Source organism: Lygodium microphyllum, chromosome 19, assembly GCF_053477565.2.
Source record: "Lygodium microphyllum isolate KBCC chromosome 19, Lygodium_microphyllum_v1.1.10, whole genome shotgun sequence".
Lineage (NCBI taxonomy): Eukaryota > Viridiplantae > Streptophyta > Polypodiopsida > Schizaeales > Lygodiaceae > Lygodium > Lygodium microphyllum.
Window position 1 is genome coordinate 81,515,286 of NC_141153.1, and position 20,261 is coordinate 81,535,546.

General features: G+C 38.6%; 1 pseudogene; it reads left to right on the forward strand.

The window, feature by feature from the left end:
* The window catches only part of LOC148020087 (uncharacterized), a 72,234-nt pseudogene extending 56,395 nt beyond the window's left edge, over positions 1-15,839 (forward strand).
* Positions 15,840-20,261: the final 4,422 nt, after the last annotated feature.

The window sequence follows — 20,261 nt, forward strand, 5'->3', positions numbered from 1 at the left end:
ATTACTTGCTTTGCCTTTGACTAAACTTTTAAAGAAAGGTATTGTTTATCATTGGTTTGATAATCAACAAAAATCCTTTGATTTATTGAAACAGGCATTAACCCATGCTCCTGTATTACAACTGCCTGATTTTAATAGACAATTCTTTTTAGTAGTTAGTGATGCTAGCGGATCTGGAATAGGAGCCGTACTTATGCAAGATAATCATCCCATAGCCTATTCTAGTTGTAAACTGAAACCCTCCGAACTTAAATATTCCACATATGATAAAGAATTATTAGCTGTGGTACAAGCTTTAAGACAATGGAAACACTACTTAATGGGTTCTAAGTTTATGATTAAGACTGATCAACAAAGTATTAGACATTTACTTAGCCAACCCCAAATATCTGACTGACATATCAAATGGGCAGCCTTTATTCAGAGTTTTCATCCGATTATCCAATAAACACCATATTGGGGAATATGGGAATTTCCCATAAGTTTGGGACAGGTGGTCAAGTCTTCGGTGTTTTCATAACTTGAACAATATAACTCAAAAATGAGCACTCTATAGCTCAATAGATTCCATTTTTTTAGCACTTTCCAATGATAGGTCACATCATATGGTTTTGAGAAACTTACGAGTATGTTATCCGAGTGCCACCTTTTTAGTATTCAAAAAATGGAAATTGGGAGATTCCCAAACTCACTAATATTGTGTTAATATCAACTAGGTAAAGAAAATGTAGTGGTCGATGCATTAAGTAGAAGACCCACCATTCATAATATTTCTGTTATATCATTTGATTCTTTAACTCCTATGAAAGATACTTATCATCAGGACATTACTTTTCATGCTGATTGGAATAAATTAGTTCGAAATAAATGGATTCCTATTGATTCACTGTCTTATAATGATAGATTCATGTTTTATGAAAAGAGATTATGTGTTACAGTTCCATTTAGATCTTTTGTTTTGAATGAGATTCATTGTCCTCCATACCAAGGTCATAGAGGTATCATATCTACTTTACGTACATTAACTGAAGATTTTTATTGGCCACATATGGACACTGATGTATCTAACTTTGTTTCTGAATGTTTGATTTGTCAAAGAGTTAAAAGACATCATGGTAAACAGTGTGGATTACTTATGCCTTTATCTATTCCATCAAGACCATGGGAACAAATTTCTATGGATTTTATTATTGGTTTACCTAATACTAAAGCTAACCATGACATTATTTGGACTATAGTAGACAGGTTTAGTAAACAAGCATATTTCATTCCATGTAAGAAAAATTTAACAGCATCTCAGGCAGCACAATTGTTTTTGAAAACCGTTTTCACTAATCATGGATTACCAAAAATTATTATTTCTGATCGTGATTCTAGATTTTGCAACAACTTTTGGATTACTTTGTTTGCTAATCTAGGAACAAAAATTGATTTCTCATCTACATTTCATCCTGAAACTAATGGACAAACAGAAGCCACTAATAGTACTATTCTAGATCTTTTAAGTGCTTACACTATTTCTAAACCGCAGACATGGGACACACATTTGCATTTATTGCAGTTTGCATATAACAATACACCACAAACATCTACAAAGAAAGCACCGTTTGAAGTGATTTATGGTTATAGATTGTCTATACATGTTGCATCTTTATCAAATAGAATTCAAAGTGCTGATGATATTGCTACTATGCACGCTACTATTTTTTATGAGGTTAAAGACATGATTGCCAAAGCCCAGCAATCATATACAAAACAAGCCAATAAGAAAAGACAAGCAATGAATTTCAAAGTTGATGACTATGTTTGGTTGAGAATAGAAAAACATAGATTACAAAGTGTACATAAACACCCAATTGTGAAATTAGCACCTAGATTCTATGGACCATTTAAGATCATTCACAAAATCAACGACAATGCATTCAAGTTAGAATTACCACCTCACTAGAAAATTCGCAACACATTTCACATTAGTTTATTACGACCCTTTAGAGGCCAATTACCTGTACACCCTGTTTATGAAAACCCACCTTTGTTAGATGAAGAGACTGAAATACTTGAACCTGAAGCTATCATAGATACTGACTTTATGACCACTAGAACTGGCCGAAGATATTCTAGATATTTAGTCAAGTTTAAAAACCATCATGTAGAGGAAGCCCAATGGATGCATGCTAGAGACTTAAATGCTTTTCCCACTCTGTTAGCTCCACATTGAGCTAATAGCAATTGAGGTCAATTGCTATCCCACTCCGGGGGTATGATGCTAGGAGGCATATTTCATGGCGGATTCCGTGCCACGGTGGATTCCGTAAGGTTTTACGATAGATTCCGTAAACTTTGCTGACCGGGGCTCATACACAAAGTGGATTCTTTGTGCGAGAAGTTGATGGGGACACCTATATTTTTTGGGCGTTTCATTAATTTAGTGTGTACATGGGTGATTCCATAACAGGTGATTCCGCAAAATACATATTAAATTAATAAACGTTTATGAGTTTAGAGTGCGCACTCGTAATAAATTAAGGTTAGGATTGATTTCTAACCAGTTGATTTATTTATGTAGCTGAAGACTGCTAGGTATTCACTTTTGTCGGTTTAATTGTATTATTTTACTAATGATTGTGAATGCTTCAGTTGATGTGTAGAGATAACAGCAGTGGCGGAGGAAAGCATTGGAGGATAGCGTGTATTCGAGTTATCACTTATATTTTGATGGGCGCATACCTTAGGCATGGCGCCTATATTTTGTCGCGCCTATTTATTGAGGCGTTGGATATTTATTTATTATTTTGTATGCGCATGGGCGCACGATTATGATATTTGTATTTGGACATTGTATGGGGTATGCCTGACTCTTTGGGCGCCGCCCATTAGCTTTATTTCTATTTTGTGCTAAAGCAAACTCAAAAGTCAAAAGCGTGCTATTTTGTAATTTGGGCGATTATTTGAGCTTGAAGATGATTAACACATAAAATACATGCTTTGTGGAGCGCTCGCACAGAGCATGGGGGAAGTTTGCATCCAATTGGTCTCTTGTTCATGTCATGTATGCTTTTTACCTTGAGTTTTGTGCAAAAAGTAGAGTTCTTTTGTTCTTGGGGACCTTCCGGCATTCACTACCCAAGCATACAGCATCCGATCTACGCACCAGTATCATCCAATGGTAAACAATAACCGATGGTGGTATGGCATCCCTATATCTAATCGTTCAAAACCAATATATGGTAATATTACCGACATAGAGATAGTAGGGTCATTGTCATTGAAAACAGGTGCTATGCATCCAGGACTTTTATTCTGATACCATGATCGTCATGCACATGCAAAGTGAATGATTCTAAAGTGCTCAAACATCATTTTCAAATCAGCAACGTGATTGTGCACAATCACGCTTTAATGCTTATTCTCTAACCCGTTGTAGTGATGAAAGGATAGCACCGAGATAACACTCGTGCTACTATCCTCTTAAACAAAGTATAACAAACTCTATGACATGATGTGCATCAGAAAATCAGCAACAATCAGCACGCAAATCACACCATTCAAACCTCCCAACCCCCTAGTTTAGGTATTGCTTTCGTTGCACAGGTGTAGAGGTTCATTTTGTCATGTTTTAATGTATAAAAAGCAATAAATCACAAACTCTGACAAAGAGATGGGGCAAACTGAGGCCAACCCTCATGCTCTGCCACTACCATATATCCACAAACAATTCTTATATTTTTTCTTTTTTTTCTAAGACGTATTTTTATTTTTTCCATTATTTTTTTCTTTTTTTGATTTATTTGGTAATAAAATAGGTTATTTTCTGGTTTTTCTTATTCCAATCACTTCAGCATACTAACATTCAATTTATCTTCCATATTCCCCCCATGGGAACACTTTTTCCCCACCCGAAACATAAAAACTACCATTTTGCCAGTTAAAAACCGCATTTCACGATTACGGGAATTAAATAAAGCATGTAAATCATTGCAAAACTAAGATTTTCTAATATACAACAATTACTCATAATGCAGACAACACACACAAAGTTTCATCCAATAAGAATATAATTATCATCATAAACTATAAAAAATCCTTCATTTTTTTCATAAAAATGGTCATACCGTGTTTTTACGTAACCCAAGACGTCTTGAATGCATGCATAACTAGCAAACGGAGCCTCCATTGCTCTCAATCCAATGTTGTGCTTCAATCTTCAACATCTCCATCAATTTCCTTCATCACTTTCTTCATTCTCCTTTCCCGATTCCTCTTCCAAGATGGCACATATGAACAACCCATAGAGAAGAGAGAGAGGGAGGAGAGAGAAAGACTAGAATCTGTTCTCTTCATCTACACAGCCATTGCTCGCGTGAAGGGTAGTGATAGAACCAGCAAAGAAAGAGAAGTTGCCCCCCATTGTCAGTTGCATAGGGTCTTCACACCCTGGCATTCGTGATCATGAAGGAGAGGGCGAAAAATGTGCCGTTGTCTGCACACCATCACACCATGTCTTCTTCACGTTTTTTCATCAAGGATGCATAAAATTTTGGGGGGTGTCAAAGGCTCCCAAAGGGCACCCCTTTTGGTCCTCTCAAATGTCCACCTTTTCGTATCTTAACCATTTGTTGGCTCCTTCTTCGTACTGGCTCCGATTCGAGCTCTGAAAAACCCTGGGCGCCCGCCTTGACATCCTGCACTGACTAGCAACTCTTGACATCCTACACAGCATTCGGAAAAATGATCAAAAATCCACAAGTGTCACTCGGATGCCTTTTAAAAGTCATCTTTCACTTGGTGCTTAAAATTGTCCTAGCTGCAGAGCCGCCGCCTTCGATGTTAAATATTTTTCCCCTAAATTCCAGATTTTTTGGCAAATTTTAGGCACATCCCGGGCTCAAAACTCCGCTCTCAACCAGATACTATTTAGTCACTGTCTGACTTCCTGCAAACCAACAAGTATGACTGACCAAGTTCAATCCTCAACTATTTATGATAGTTTTTTGCAATTAATTGCAGTAAAAAACGAGGGTATTTCAGCCTAATGACAGCTAAAAATAGTCCACAAACCAGTGGTCTAACTCATAAGTATAACAGTCAATACATATGCTATGGAGTTGCTTCAGCTTAAACTCCTGCAACCTCACTGCCAGGGTAAATACATACAATCTGAAAACTGTAAACTGTGAGTAACCAGCAACAATTTCAAGGCCAAAATCAATGTGTATACATGTCATACATGTTCCAAACCCTCCAGAATATCTGCTGGTACATGTAATAGTCCAGTCATAAGCATATGGGTACAAAATAGTGCATATCCAGCAAGTCCAAGTGACATAAATCTACTCACAGATTGTATACAGCCAATGAACTATCAAACCAAGATGTATTTCAGCCCAAGAGATCCTCAAACCACTTCATACATATGCCACTGAGTGTACAGGTTAATACATGACCAAACAAGCATCCGCAGACACTCTATTTGTAAGAGGAAATGTCATATAATGCATTCACTATTTATGGCCAACCAATACCCTGTGAATACATTTGTTTCCAGATTCAGACTTCAGTTTTTAAGAGCTTTTAATGCTGATATCAATGCTTATAGCATTCAACAGCCATATCCTGTACCATACAACTCCCTGTAGATAACAAAAGGCATGCACTTCTTCAAGGCCAATGAGTATATATTGATGATAGTTTATGACAGTTTTCAGCCTGTCATAAACTCACTAATCTCAAATAATTTCAGCTCCAATGCATGACATCAAGTCTATATGTTTTGCTGGCATATACATGTGCTTCAATGATGCTTCTGAGCATGTTTGAATGCTCCTGTCTCATGTTAGAGATGCATACCTACTGTACGTTACTTGTATACAGTAGTCCATTATTTATTCCAGATCTGTGAACAGTCCTTCAAGCTCATTAAAGAGTCCATGATCAAGTACTAACATATCCAGAACTTCAATGGCCTTCCAAAGAGCATAGACAAGCTGTGTGTCAGTCTATGGATGATGGAGATGATGATTTGCAGACCATGGAGGTATCAACACAAACAGACATAATCACGCTGTTTTCAGATCTTGGACTAGCCGTTAATGTTGATGATAATGATGATGATGAGCACTCAAACGTGCTCAAGGATGCTCCCAAAGACTCCGAGACAAGTCTTCACCACTGCCATGAAGCATAGAGTCTCATATGAACAAATGCATACCTTAGAGAAACAATGGTAGCGTGTTTGGTCTTGAAAAGTCTTGATCTTCAACTCCTGCAAGTCTTCTTGACTTCCTCCTGCTCTAGAGAGCTCGCCTATGGCTCTGATACCATGTTGAGATTGGGAGAGGCAGAGAAGGAGTGAGGAGCAAGCATGCTCTCATCTTCTTCATTCATTCATACTCTCTTAACCATACACATAGAGTAAGTGTATATGATAGTACTAAGGTCCGTAGGACCATTCACACTAGGTTTGAGGCCACCAACTTATTTAATGTCCCACACTTGTTTATACAGCTGGACATGGCTAATGTCAGTCATACATACTAATAGGAGAATAATATGAGCTTGATATGCTAACAAACAAGTGCCATGGGAATGGCACTCAACTAAGAGGGGAGTAATGTTAACCCTCAAATGAACAAGGTGGAAAATCTAGATAATCTAAAGCAAAAGACATGGCTAATGCAAAAGTGGAATGGAGAATGAAGGCGCACCAAGAAAAATGAGGAAACACAAGAACTGTAAAAAAGTTCTAAATCAAAGGGAGCCACTCAAGAAAAAGTGCAAGTCAATAGTTTTGTAAAAGAGTGCAAGGTGTACCATGATTTATTTTAAGAGCACCAGGCTATGACCTGTACTAATTACAAATGCAGATGGGCGATACGAAGGAAGCTAGGAAGATAGGAGAACAATGGAAAAAAGGGCCTAGGCTATGGTCGGCCATGTAAAAAGGCGATGACTGCCCAAATGGGATTTAGGACTTTATATATAAAGTTCCAAAGATGAATGAGAGCTTATTCTTTTGGTATGTGGCAATAGTAGATCCACCTTCTTCTCTTCTTCTCTTCTCTTGATTTCTTGTATGTGCTTGAGGGAGGGATTGTGAGAGTGTGAGGGAGTGAGTGTGTGAGAGTAAGGGATCAAGGAGGTGAAGCTCTCCATCATCTCCTCTCTTCTTCTTCTCTCCTCTTCTCTTCTCTCATGTGCGGCTATGGAGGATGGAGCTTAGAGGTGGAGGCTTGAGAATGCTTGAGCTTGCATCAAAAATCATAGAGCTATCAAATTGCTTGAGAGGGGAAGTAACTTGATCGGGCATCAAGTTAAGCTTACTACACTCGTAGAGAAGGATAGCACGTCCACTATGTGAGAGGCAGCCATTAGTGCTCGCTTGAAATTTTTGAACAATAAGTGGTCTGTGGGTCTTGGAAATTGAGCTTGAGCTCACCTCTACAAGTATGCTCTATCAACAATTCGATACAACATTTAAGCAAGTCTTTAAAACTAAGCAAGTAGTGCCTCTACCAAAACCATTTCACGTGAAGAAGGCTCAAAAACAACTAAATGAGAAAGTTCTACAACTAATTGGTGAGCCAATGCATCTAGAAAATACAAACATATTGAAGTATGGTTCCAAAGAAGTTGCATTTGTATTGAATGCATCCAAAAACTTTGTATTGGATATATGTAGGATTCAGATTGCTATGGTCATTAGGGGAAAAAACTTGAACGTGTGAATATAGCACTTATGAATCAAGCATTGGATCCCGATAGGGATGAAAACTATCCTTTATACTTCAGTGTACAGTTAGAGAATGGAATATGGTGGCTTGTAGCATTTAAAGTACTAAAGGAGGACCATGAATCACTTATAGTTTTTTTAAACCTCACTAATATATTCAATGTTATTCAACAGCAAAATAATGGAGCAATTTTACACATTGAGGGGTTTGGGAACTATCAATTTAAATAGCATCTTGCAGGTGATTTAAAAACATTGAAGTGTATGTTTGGTTTATCAAATTTACTGAATGCAAAATTTCTATGCATATACTGCATGCGAACTAGGAAGAAAGGGAAAGATGGAAAGAAATAATGGCTTGCCCAAGGCAGGACAACAAGATGCTCCAACACATGATCAAAAAGTCGTGAGAAATGGAATAGTAATTCCAATGGATCCATATTGGCGACCTATTTTGGAAATACCACTAAGAAGGGTGCACTTTTGCACATTGTATTTTTTGGTTAGAATAATTAAGAAGCTAGTATATGAATATATATGCTTTGCATACAAGATGTAGCATGTGTCAGAAGATGATGCTACATGCAAGAAGGTAGAACAAGTCCTCTCTAAAGTTGGATTGCATGAGGGCCAATTAGAAATAAAAAAGGATGAGAATAAATGGGGAAAGAGTGGAAATATCCCTTGTAAACCATGATTTGGCGAACTAAAGGCTAGGAGGTTTATATCTCCACCTCGAGATGAGGAAGGCAATATAATTGTAAAACAACCAGAGAAGTATGAAGCATGGAAAAAGTTGCACATTGTTGTTTTGGATCGGAGCAATGGGGGACAAGCGAGGATTGCAAAGGCAAAAGTGTGGATACACCTAGATAGATTAGCAGCTCTCTTGCAAAAGTTCAGGTTTAGGGATGGTGATGCCAATACATTTAAAGAGACAGTTGCTAATTTTTATATGTCCATGGTGGAGGCATGGAATACAAAGAGTATAACACACTACATGGTCAGTATTGTCACCATTACAAAAAAAATTCATCATTTCGATTTAGTTTGTGTTTCTAATCTCTCTTTTTGTGCAGCATATACTTGAAGCACATGGCCCATACTTTGTAGATCAAGGAAGTTTGGCAGTATAGTCAACTCAAGGCATGGAACGATCTCATTGACAAGCTCGTTGTGCTTTTCAAAAGGCAACTGATCATGGAGTTGGCATCAATGATTCCAATTCTATGAGGCAATTATTACAATGGTGGTATAGGAGATTAGAGATACGATAGGACGAAAAAGAAAATAAGTCCAAAACCTCTTAAGTAAAATTTATAAGTAAGGCAATATGTGAAGTGAGAAAAGCAATATATGAAAACAACACAACTAGACAATGCCACACAGAATGGTTGGCAACCCAAGAGAGGGATGGCAAGAAATGAAAACCTAGATAAAGATAATACTTTTGATGCATTTAGAGTCCATGAGAGAAAATAGGTACCCAAGATATATGGCACATCAATACTCCGATCTTTAACATGAGATGTCTTGTAAATTTTGTTTAAAATTTTGAAGGTTTGTCACTATGTTTTTCAAAGTCGATTTCGAACTATATTTTTTAATTTTAACGTTCATTAACACCACAGTAAGTTTAAAAGTTTCATACTTAAGTCAAGTCTCTCCTTTCATTTTTTCCCATTACTCTTCACTCTACCCTCCACCTTTCTATCCTTCATCATCACAATCATGGCACGTTCCAAGCTTCCTATCAAAAAGATGCCTGCAAGAGCAAGAGCTCAATACTCTTCCAAATCTAGTGAGCGTACTGTGAGTGACAAAGGTCCCTTGGTGGCCAACAACGATGGCCCTACTGTAGCCAATATTGGTGGTGTTGTTGTGTCCAACAATTGTGGCCCTAGTGTAATCAATAATGATGGTTTGCCATTGTCTAAAAATGGTGGTCCACATGCTCTAGTTGCTCCACCTCCCACTACTACTCCAAGTGGTAATACACATCCTTCAACACATAAGAAGTGAAGATGGAGACTAGGCACACCTGCGCTACGTGAGATAAGAAAATTCCAGAAGAGTGCCAACTTCATTATTCCTAAGGTACCATTCTCTAGGTTGGTGCAAGAAATACATCATAAAAACTCATGGATATTAAAAAATTGGCCCTATTCAAAAGTCTTTGGGACACCTATTTGGAGGCTTGCATCTGGGGTCTTGAATGTCCAAATTCACAGCCCCAGATGCCACAGCCTTTGGACAGGTTTCCCAAAGACTTCTAATGAGGCCAAAATGTTTTTGGGTAGTTGATGTACCCTATAAGAGTCCACTGGTAAAATTTTACGGTTAATCGGATCACTGGTCATATTTTTCCAAAGTGTGGATATATTAAATTAAGTTTAAGGGTATTTTGAAAAAAAAATTGTAAGTTTAAAGTTTCATCACATTTTACACATTTCACTTTTGAGTTTTGAGTTTTCTCTCCTAGAAGACATGGCACACACCAAGCAAGCAGATTGGAGACACCCCCTAGAAATCCTATACACATGCCACTTCCCCTAGCTCCACCACCACCATCATGCCAGCATCACAAGCATTGTTGGAAGCTAAACACATTGGCTCTTCATGACATCTACCACTACCAGAAGACCATGCACATCCTGATACCAAAGGATTCATTTCAAAAGCTAGTGCCTAAGTTTATGGATAGCATACTCATTAAGAACAGCAAGAGGCACTTTGGAGATGGAACACGCTTGCAACAACCCAATCATTCGATTGCCCAAGCTCTCCTTGCACTACAGGAAGCTGTCGAAGCTTATGCCATTGACTTGTTCGAAGACTCGATCTATGCAATAGTACATGCAAGGAGAGTCATTGTCACTGATAGGGATTTGTGGATAGTGAGGTTCTTCCGGTGATGGAAGGATAGTCCTCGCAGAGGTCAACAATGATAGGGATATACTACCAAAACATATACGTAATGTAGCTTCCAAAGAGATTTTGTAAAACCCTAGATGTAATGGATCCCATGTAAAATACTATAAATATGAATAATAAAAATTTAGCACGTCTTATTTTTATTTATTCGTTTATTATTTATTTTATTTATGTCTTTGAGTTATTGTTACATGCATTCAAACGAATAGATGTTGAGTACAAATTCGATAAAGCACTACGTATTAAATTTAGGGTACGAATCGTGTTGCGTATAAATCCAATAAATAAACATAACATTCAAGTAAAAAACAATAATAAACTATGTATATGATAAACTACATTGCACACAAATCCAATAAATATTGGTTTTCATTACTTCAAGAGAAGATTACAAATTACATTACATTGATGATGAGATATCATTTGGCACTAAGTACATCTACTCTCTCCTAGGCTTCTTTTAGCTAGACTCCCCATGGCCAAAGCTATTCTTGATCATAGGTAGTAGAAACACATTTTGCCCTAGTAGTTCCTACCTAATGACATTGGGTTCTTCAACACCAGCAACCATGACATGCGCCACCATGGAAGAAAGTGGCCCACACCTAGTACTAGAGAATAATTAGAGAAGCTTTGAATGTCAAAGTAACACTACTTTCTTCAAGCTAGAGTTCATTGGGATGGTCTTGAAGGGCCCAACCTTTGTTAGCGCCCTCAAATTCAAGAAGTTTTCAGCAAAAGCTGGATAGCATATCTTATGGAATACAATAATGTCCTCACAAGCTGGCCAATATAACCCTTTAATGCCGAGTCTTGCACCCTTCCTCGGCTACTAGATCGGCCACCTTATCTAGATGAAAATTCATCTATATAGACAATATCCTGCATCACATAAGTTTAGTGTCAGACTCACTATGTCATACTCACTATGCATGGAGTGTGGTAAAGATATATACATTGGATTCCCATAAAAATGTACCAATAGGGCCTCTAGGCTAGATTCAAGCTTGGAGATGTGAGCCTTCGACCACAGCTACTCTGGCGACCCGATCTCAGCAAAATTTTATGTCCACACTCTCAATTCCCTAGAGGCCCTAGTGGTAAATTTTTATGCAAATCTGATAACATTAATCCGATAACATTATCTTCTCGGCATCATCTATCTGTTGCTATAATGGAGCATCGAGGTCTCCTCCTGCAACTAGGCCACCCTCCTCTCTCTCTTGGGAAGGTATTGCATAGTCGGGTTGAGGTCCAAATATGCTTTCTTGCAATTGCTCGAACTCATTATCTGAGATCTCATACTATAGAGCTGCATTATCAATCTACTCTTGGATGCTCACAATGGTAGAGATGTCATTGATACTCGTGCCATCATATCAAGCCACCTCATCAACATGTACTGGTGCATCTTGTATATCAAAATCTATAAAATCATTAGGTTCATCACACACCATGATACAATATAGCTATTCTTCCCTTAGCTCCAAAATTTTTAGCACATCCTACATAAGTAAATATTCCACCGCCTCGATGATGATAGCATGGAGAGAAGAAAGGGGTGACTCATCACTTTTCAGTGTCTCTACAGGGCAAGGAGGTGGGTGCACAATGGCTAAGCTTTGTGTTGCCTCTACTCTCAAATCGAGTGTGATTTTCTCAGGCTCCTTCTCCAAATACTCTAGTTGTGATCGAGAGGGTGTGTTGATGTCTTCCTCACTGTCCTCTTGCATCTTAGTGCACAAAATATATATGGAAAATGCTACATCATCGTGCTCAATGAGATCCATTGTGGCATGGTCCTCGACACTGTTCTGGCATAGAGATATTGCCCCACATGTACGGCGGCTTGATTTATTACCTTTTCATGGCCTGATCCAGCATGTAAACTATATAATAAATCTATGGGGACCCATCTGAGAGTATATTTTGGAATAGAATAGGTAAGAAGGGTTTCCGCATCACAAGACGATGCCAATATACTAGAGCTAGGGGTCTACAATGGAAAGCCAGCTCTCTAGACTCAAGGTCATGCAAAACTTAAGGTATATTTGGTCTCCTATGTGTGCATAAACTGTGGAGCTAATCCATGCGATGAAGATGGGAGTGGTAACCATGGCACATAAAGAGAGAAGGAAGGAGAGCACAAGTGTAGGAAAGTAGAGAATGAAAGAGAAAATGAGTTTGGAGTTATAGCTTTTATGTGGAAAAGCACATTGTTTACATGTCATGGATTGCTCACTACGAATCCTGTCTTTTCTATTATCTAACTTGAAATAGAAGTTGCAGAGGGGCTCATTGGACATTAATTGGATTTCTTGTCTCAGAAAAGAAATGGACCAATGGCTCTTTGTGCTGACCACAAAAGGATTATGACAATTCCACAAGATAACCACATCTATGAGAGTTGTATGTGTCTCATCTTGCGTATCTTGATCGAAGCTTATCCAAGTCGCCATCTTCTATATCAAAAGCAAATGCATAGAGTTTTTCTGGTGGTGAAATACCTGCAATAAAAACAAAAATAATGGTAAGTAAATATGAATAACACAACAATTCATCTAAGCAAGACATATGTCAGTTAAATCAAGGCATTCAAAGTAGTAAAAAATATTTACCTGAATGTGAGATCAGATTGGTTGACTGTGCACTCAATTGTCTCATCAAAATGTATTCTTTTGACTTGCCAAGACTCACCCAATAGCTGACTCATCCATTCCTCTGATGGACACTTACATTGATAAGTAATCTTTGTTTTGTTCGGAACATCACATGAACCAGACAAATGTGCAAACAATTAGAATGGAATAAACTAACTAAGATGCATATCTTTGGAGCCTATGATGGGTTTCATAGCACTATTGATGTTAGATTTTATCTTGGACTTACATGCTCTTGACAACTCCAAGTTACCAATCAACCATTCACCACTATATAGTGGCGGCAATGGGACATATTGTAATTTCTGACTTTCTACTACATACAATGAATTATAAAAAAATATATTTTGAGTTGCAAGTTGAATTGCAGAGTTATTATCATATATCAAAGAACCTATGTCTTCATGCCAAACATGTATCTTGTCGCTTAAACATTCCACATTCTGCCATTCATGCAAAGTTGATGGATATAGAGCTGCCAGTAAAACAAGATTGAATTAAAACACTGCAAAGATTTAAAAAAACAACTTTGATTCAAAATAATAAACAATGATAAAATTTTAAAACTTACTATTTTATTTATAATTTGCAATGTAGTTCTTGTGGTGTACAGAGATTTGTTTGTGCGTATAACGATGTTGGATCAATACTTGTGTTATTGTACTTGTTCCATAAAACACTTTTTTGAACTCTAAAATTCTACCTTTCCAATGTTTGCTAGGATTTGCAACATCCTTATCTGACCTTGAAACTCCCTTGAGTACTTGGGTGCATCAAAATCCAATCCAAGTTATGGTCCTTATCAGAAACCCAATAACTGCCACTATCTTTCCTATTCAAGACCTCCAATGCAAGTATGTTACTGATGTTTTTCCTCTGTGAAGACATCTATGATGACCGAATCGAAAAGTTACCTATCCGCATGTGTATAATTTGCAAATGTTCTCTCCAAATGAAATGAAATTTAAATGGCACTACAAGGATATAGAAGAATAGTAATGTCCATTCCCAATGCAAATCAATGGTGTCGCTATTTGCGTCGCAAATAATGACGGTACTCAGATGAAAAAAATGAGCCAAAATCGAAGTGCGACATTTTGCACGAAAGAGCAAAAGAGGAAGCGAAAGAGAGAGCGAATTACATCGTGCGCTTGAGAAGGAGAGGGAGAGAAAGAGGGAGAAGAAGAGCTTATCACCGCTGTCATATTGCTGCACATTCGAGGTGTGAAATCCACCTAAAAGTTGTGTGTGGGGTTTGATACTTTGTACATATTTAGTTGTTGTGATTATACTTTTGTTCTGCGTAGGCAGTATAGTGAAGAGGGTTTGGAGCAAGAGGAATTTATCAATAATGCTCTGGTTGACATGTATGTAAAATCTGGTATACTTGGAAAAGCCCAAGAAGTATTTGACAATATGTCAGATCAAGATGTCGTACCCTGGACGACACTTATGACAGGATATGCTAAACATGGCTATGATAGAGAAGCATTGGAATTCCTTGATGAGATGACACTCAAAAGCATCGGTCAGGATGCTATTACTTATGTGTGTGGCTTGAAAGCTTATGGCAATGTGGAAGCCATAGAAAGAGGTCAAGAGATTCACTTGGAGGTTACAAAGAAGGGATTTGATAGAGATCTTATTGTTGGCAGCACTCTAATCGAAGTGTATGGCGAGTGTAGCTCACTTACAAATGCATAGGCTATTTTCGACAGGTTGCCAAGTCGAGATGTTATGTGCTGGAATGCTTTAATTGCTGGCTATGCACAACATGGGCAGGGTGAGGAAGCAATCAACAGTTTCGAGAGAATGCAACATGAGGGCCTCTCTCCTGATGCACAGACCTTTGCTTGCATTTTGAAGGCCTGTGACAGCATAGGAGCAGCTGAAAAAGGCAAAATAATACATGCTGAAATTGTAAGAGGGGGTTTGCTGGGAGGAAATAGTGTGCTTGGGAATGCATTGGTGGATATGTATGTTAAATGTGGACCACTGTGGGAATAGGACAGAAATGTGAATACCCTATGATAAATATGTGAGGTTACGTGAGAGAATCTTGCATGACTTGCACTATCATAACAGCAATGAGGATGAAAGTGGACCATCTATAAGGGACAACTTGTGGAGCCAGCAAGCAAGTTCAGAGTCTGCCCAGGGGCCTTAGAACCATGGAAATACCACATCGAAGCGGAAATTATTAATCACATTTTCTATTGTAGGCATTGCCATTGTGATAGGAACCTTTTTGGCATTACGGGAGGTCCACGGAAGGATTTTCAAAAAAAAGCAGAAAGGAAGTCGCTTTACTGGTTGGAAACGGGCAATACTGGGGGAGAAAAAGCAACTAATACAGGGATCTGGATGACACAGAATGGTAAATTGTTTTGGAGAGCAGTGATTCTGAAGATGAAGCTGATGATAGCAATGTTGCTGCGAAGATCAGTGATCAATTTTCAGTTAAAATCCTTTTGAATACGAAAACTGTTATCATGGTGCAAGATGCTCAGCTCTAAGGCACACACTTTACTGGCAACACGGAAATCTTGGGCTGTCTTCTATCAGCTTTTCTTGGATGGACTGAAAGGAAGCAACGCTCGTGGTCGAGTCGTACATGGTCGATGCACCACAAGTCTTCACTGAGGAAGAGACCAGGTCTTCTATGGAATCTGTTATAAAGTGTAACTTTAGATTACTTAATGTGTGACTCATGGGGAGATCCGAGAAGGTATGACCAGAGAGGTGCGTGACGCATGGTCAAAAAGCACTGAGGTGTTGGAACTACTGGATGATGATCGACATATTCTTGCATACCGAGTTCTTGCCACTGATTCGCGCCTGAAAGATTACGGATCTACTCTCTCACTTCATCCGGAAGTTATTGATGGAAAGGAAGGTACAGGTAATAGAAAAGGGATTGAAGTAGTCTTGTTGTGGGAGATCTTTCTAGTAAGGCTCAAGAGGTTGCACTACGGTCACATCCAGACATTGTCATAGCTACACCAGGGCACATGATTGATCACTTACATAACAGCCAGTCAGTTGGCTTGGAGGACTTGGCTATTTTTGTGCTAGATGAAGCAGATTGGCTTCTCGAGCTTGGGTTTCGTAAAGAAGTTCATGAGCTGACTTCACAATATGATTGAGAAACTGGCACAATTCACTGATATACGAAGTTGTCTCTGATCTGACGGGCCAGGCCAGGGGTATCAAATTGATGTGCCAGCATTCAACAGTGGGCTGAAAGTGCATAATGCGGAACTACCAACGGCCATGGAGTGGATGACAGCCTCGCTTACGTCTGCTGTATGCTCCAAACTGACAGGAAAGCATGATCATATGTATTGGTTGTCATGACAGAATTTACAATTGCAGACAAAGATTGAGCTGGATCAGAGTCGATGTGAAAGGGGAGCAAAAAAACGAATACTGGGTCTACTGGCAGGAGGTGTAACTTGAGACCTTACTTCACTCCTTTGTTCCAGGGAAGAGTTTGTTAAGGATTTGAATCAAGAAAGTCAAGGATAAGTTCTCTGAACTTGGGGATGAAAGATCACCTGCACAATGTACTATGCAATTCGCTTGTACTACTCCTGGTATTATGGCAATTGTGACAGGGATGTCTAAAATTTTGCATGTCATAGAGAATTGCTGAATCATCAAGTGTGCAGCGACAAGCTGTGGTTGAGCATATATTACATTCACAGGTTATGGATGTATGGAGGATTTTTTACTACAGTCTGCCAGGGAATAGCTATATTCTCACACATGGATCTGCCTTCAATTTATAGGTCATTCAATCATAAACCTGCTTCAGCAAACCAATTACTTCTGAAAATTGCTAATCTTTGAGATGAGAACTTGTGCTTTTACAAGTCCTACTTTTCAGTTTATAGAGGTGTAAGTAATGGATCCATCTTGGAATTTCTCAGAAGTAATGATCCTCTTGTTTTCTGGTAAAAGGGATCAATCGTGATGTTGGCCATTCAGATGCAGTTATGATGTGTATGAGTTGTCTTTATATGTTTAACAGCTGAACTTAACATGGAATGTCAACTTAGGAAGGAAAGACAGTCAAGTAGCATATACGTTCCTTGTTGCATCTAGGCTACCATCTGCAAGAGAGTCTTTGGATACTATTGTGACCAAATTTGCTGCAGTAGAGTTTGATGAAATAAAGGATGTGGTGGCCCTGTCTGGTGCACATACATTTGGTAAATCAAGCAGTATGCTTTCTTACAGACTTTGGAAAAGCAACAACAATGAATAATTCTGAACCACAAGGTTTGAGCAGTTCAATCAAATTGTCATGATTTGAAGAGCTATTCTCAGTTTTTATATTGCTCTTGAGAGGGTGGAATAGTTTTGTCAACTGTTGCAATCACAAATACTTGAGCTTGTATACATGGCATGGGTCGATTGCATAGATCACATGTGGTTTGTTATGATGTTTCTCTATGCTTAGAGATAACTTGGCAGTAATACAATTGTTACTTGGCATCATATTTGTCTTGATTGTTTGCTTCGATTGATCTTCTATCCTGAAATTAATCAAGGTCCTCTGTGGTCGCGACTTTGCTTTCGAAAACCCTTTGACACCGCTACCACCACCATTTGCAAAGAAGAGGAGGAAGTGCACGAAGGGCAAAGAGGAGCCGCCGTCGCAAAGAGGAGCTACCGAATCCATCCTAGGACCTTTTCGGTGAGTGCATTGCTCCCTCTTTGTTTGTTTTTGTTTTTTCTCTATTTCTTTTACTTGTTTTTGTTAAAACTGATGTGTATTGAGAGAGAAATAGAGAAAATGAGAGAGGGAGAGGAAGAGAGAAAACGAAAGAAGGAACGAGAGAGAGAGGGAATAAACATGAAACATAATAAAGAAAGAGAGAGATAGAGAGAGAGAGAGAGAGAGGGAGGGAGGGAGAGAGAAGAATGAATGGATAAAAAACAAAGAGAGGGTAAAATTGTGTTCTTTAATTTCTTCTTTTCTTATTTTTAGTGGTAGTGGTAGTGGTAGTGGTAGTTGTTGTAGTTGTAGTGGTAGTGGTAGTGGTAGTGGTAGTGGTAGTGATAGTAGTAGTAGTAGTAGTAGTAGTAGTACTTAAACTTATTCTTTTCTTGTTTGTAGTAGTAGTAGTAGTGGTGGTGGTAGTAATAGTAGTAGTAGTAGTAATAGTAGTAGTTCTTTAATTTCTTCTTTTCTTGTTTGTAGTAGTAGTACTATTAGTACTGGTAGTAGTAGTAGTTCTTTTTTTTTTTTTTGTAGTAGTAGTAGTAGCACACAGAGAGAGAGAGAGAGATGTTTTGTTAAAGGTGCATCCTGGGTGTGTTCGATGCTTCGGAAAGGTGAGGAGTAGTAGTAGTGGTGGTGGTGGTGGTGGTAGTAGTAGTAGTAGTAGTAGAAGTAGAGAGAGAGAGAGAGAGAGAGAGAGAGAGAGAGTGAGAGTGAGAGAGAGAGGTTTTGTTAAAGGTGCACCTTTGATGTGTTCAAGAAGGTAAGTACTACTAGTAGTAGTGGTCCGGTGCAATACCAGCGGACGGAAAGCACTCTGACATAGGGTAGCCACTCCCTCATCCCCATACATAGCATATTAGACTTTGCATATTGTAAACCTGGCATGTGGAGACTTTACATACGTTAATTTTGTTGAGTTATAAGAGAAGAAATCCCTTCTGAAACAATTTAAGAAAGAAAAAAAGAATGATAACAAAAACAAATTGTTTTTCGTAACATAGAACAAATTGAAAAAGATGAAGGCCCTGATGTTCAAGATCGTGAGGTGTATCTTAATCAACATGTCCCATGTCCTTGCTCTGAAGGTAAGTTAGTAATTAAACGAAAACATCGATTGTCTATGGAACAGGTATGATGCTTCAATGAGTTTCAATCAGAGATCATTGATCAAGCCATCTCATATTTTGAGCAAATGGTAAGAAAAGTGTATATCAATCATACATTGTATTCGCAAGAAAACTAATTGAATATCATATACAAAAACATTGGGCGTGGCCAAACAATTTATTATAGGGAGGTGACATCTCATCCCAAGGAGGAGTCCACCCTTTGATGCTAGTTAGAAGAGTTCGTGGTGGGCGTAAGATGGATGGAGTGCCTAAGTCAATCCACTGCTTGGAAGATACTACCCAATCTATACCGTCAATACCAGGGGAGACAATCAACCTTCCAGAATTTTCTACAATCTTGGATTGAGATGGAGGCAATGATTGATGCATTGATGTCCGTGGATGTTGAGACATCTGGTCCGCTTAGAGAGGAAGCATCCATACCATTATATGATGGGTGCCGAGTATCTCACTTGAAGATACTACTACTTACACTCTTAAGTGTGCAAGCAAAATACAGGTGGAGCGATGTGAGTGTGATCGAGTTATTCGGGTACCTTCTACGTACGCTTCGTTGATTTCTTTTCGGGACCATCATAAAAAACAGTTGTGCTTTTTCAAAGTATTTTACGATTTTTTTTCAGATTACTAAAGTATCAGATATTACCACTTGCAAATACCCAGCCTGAGTCTCGTGATGATACACAACATGTTTTTCGAAAGCCTGGCATGGACTACAACAGCATCCATGCATGTGTCAATAATTGCGTATTGTTTTGAGGAGAATACGAGACTATGGATATATGTCCAAAGTGTGGTGCTCACATGTATCGATAGGACTTGCAAGAGAAAACCATCCCTCAACAAGCTCTTAGACATTTTCTGCTTATCCCCTGTATACATCACATATTTTGTACATCTGGCATGGCAAGCTTGACAGCGTGGCATGCACAGAATAGATCCACAGATGGAGTCCAATGAAAATCAGTGGATTCACATGCATGGAGCCACATTTACCTTTCTAGGCTTTGCTCAAGAGCCAAGGAAACTTTTCTCGATCTTGCTATGGATGGCGTGAATCCATTGGGTCTGTGCTC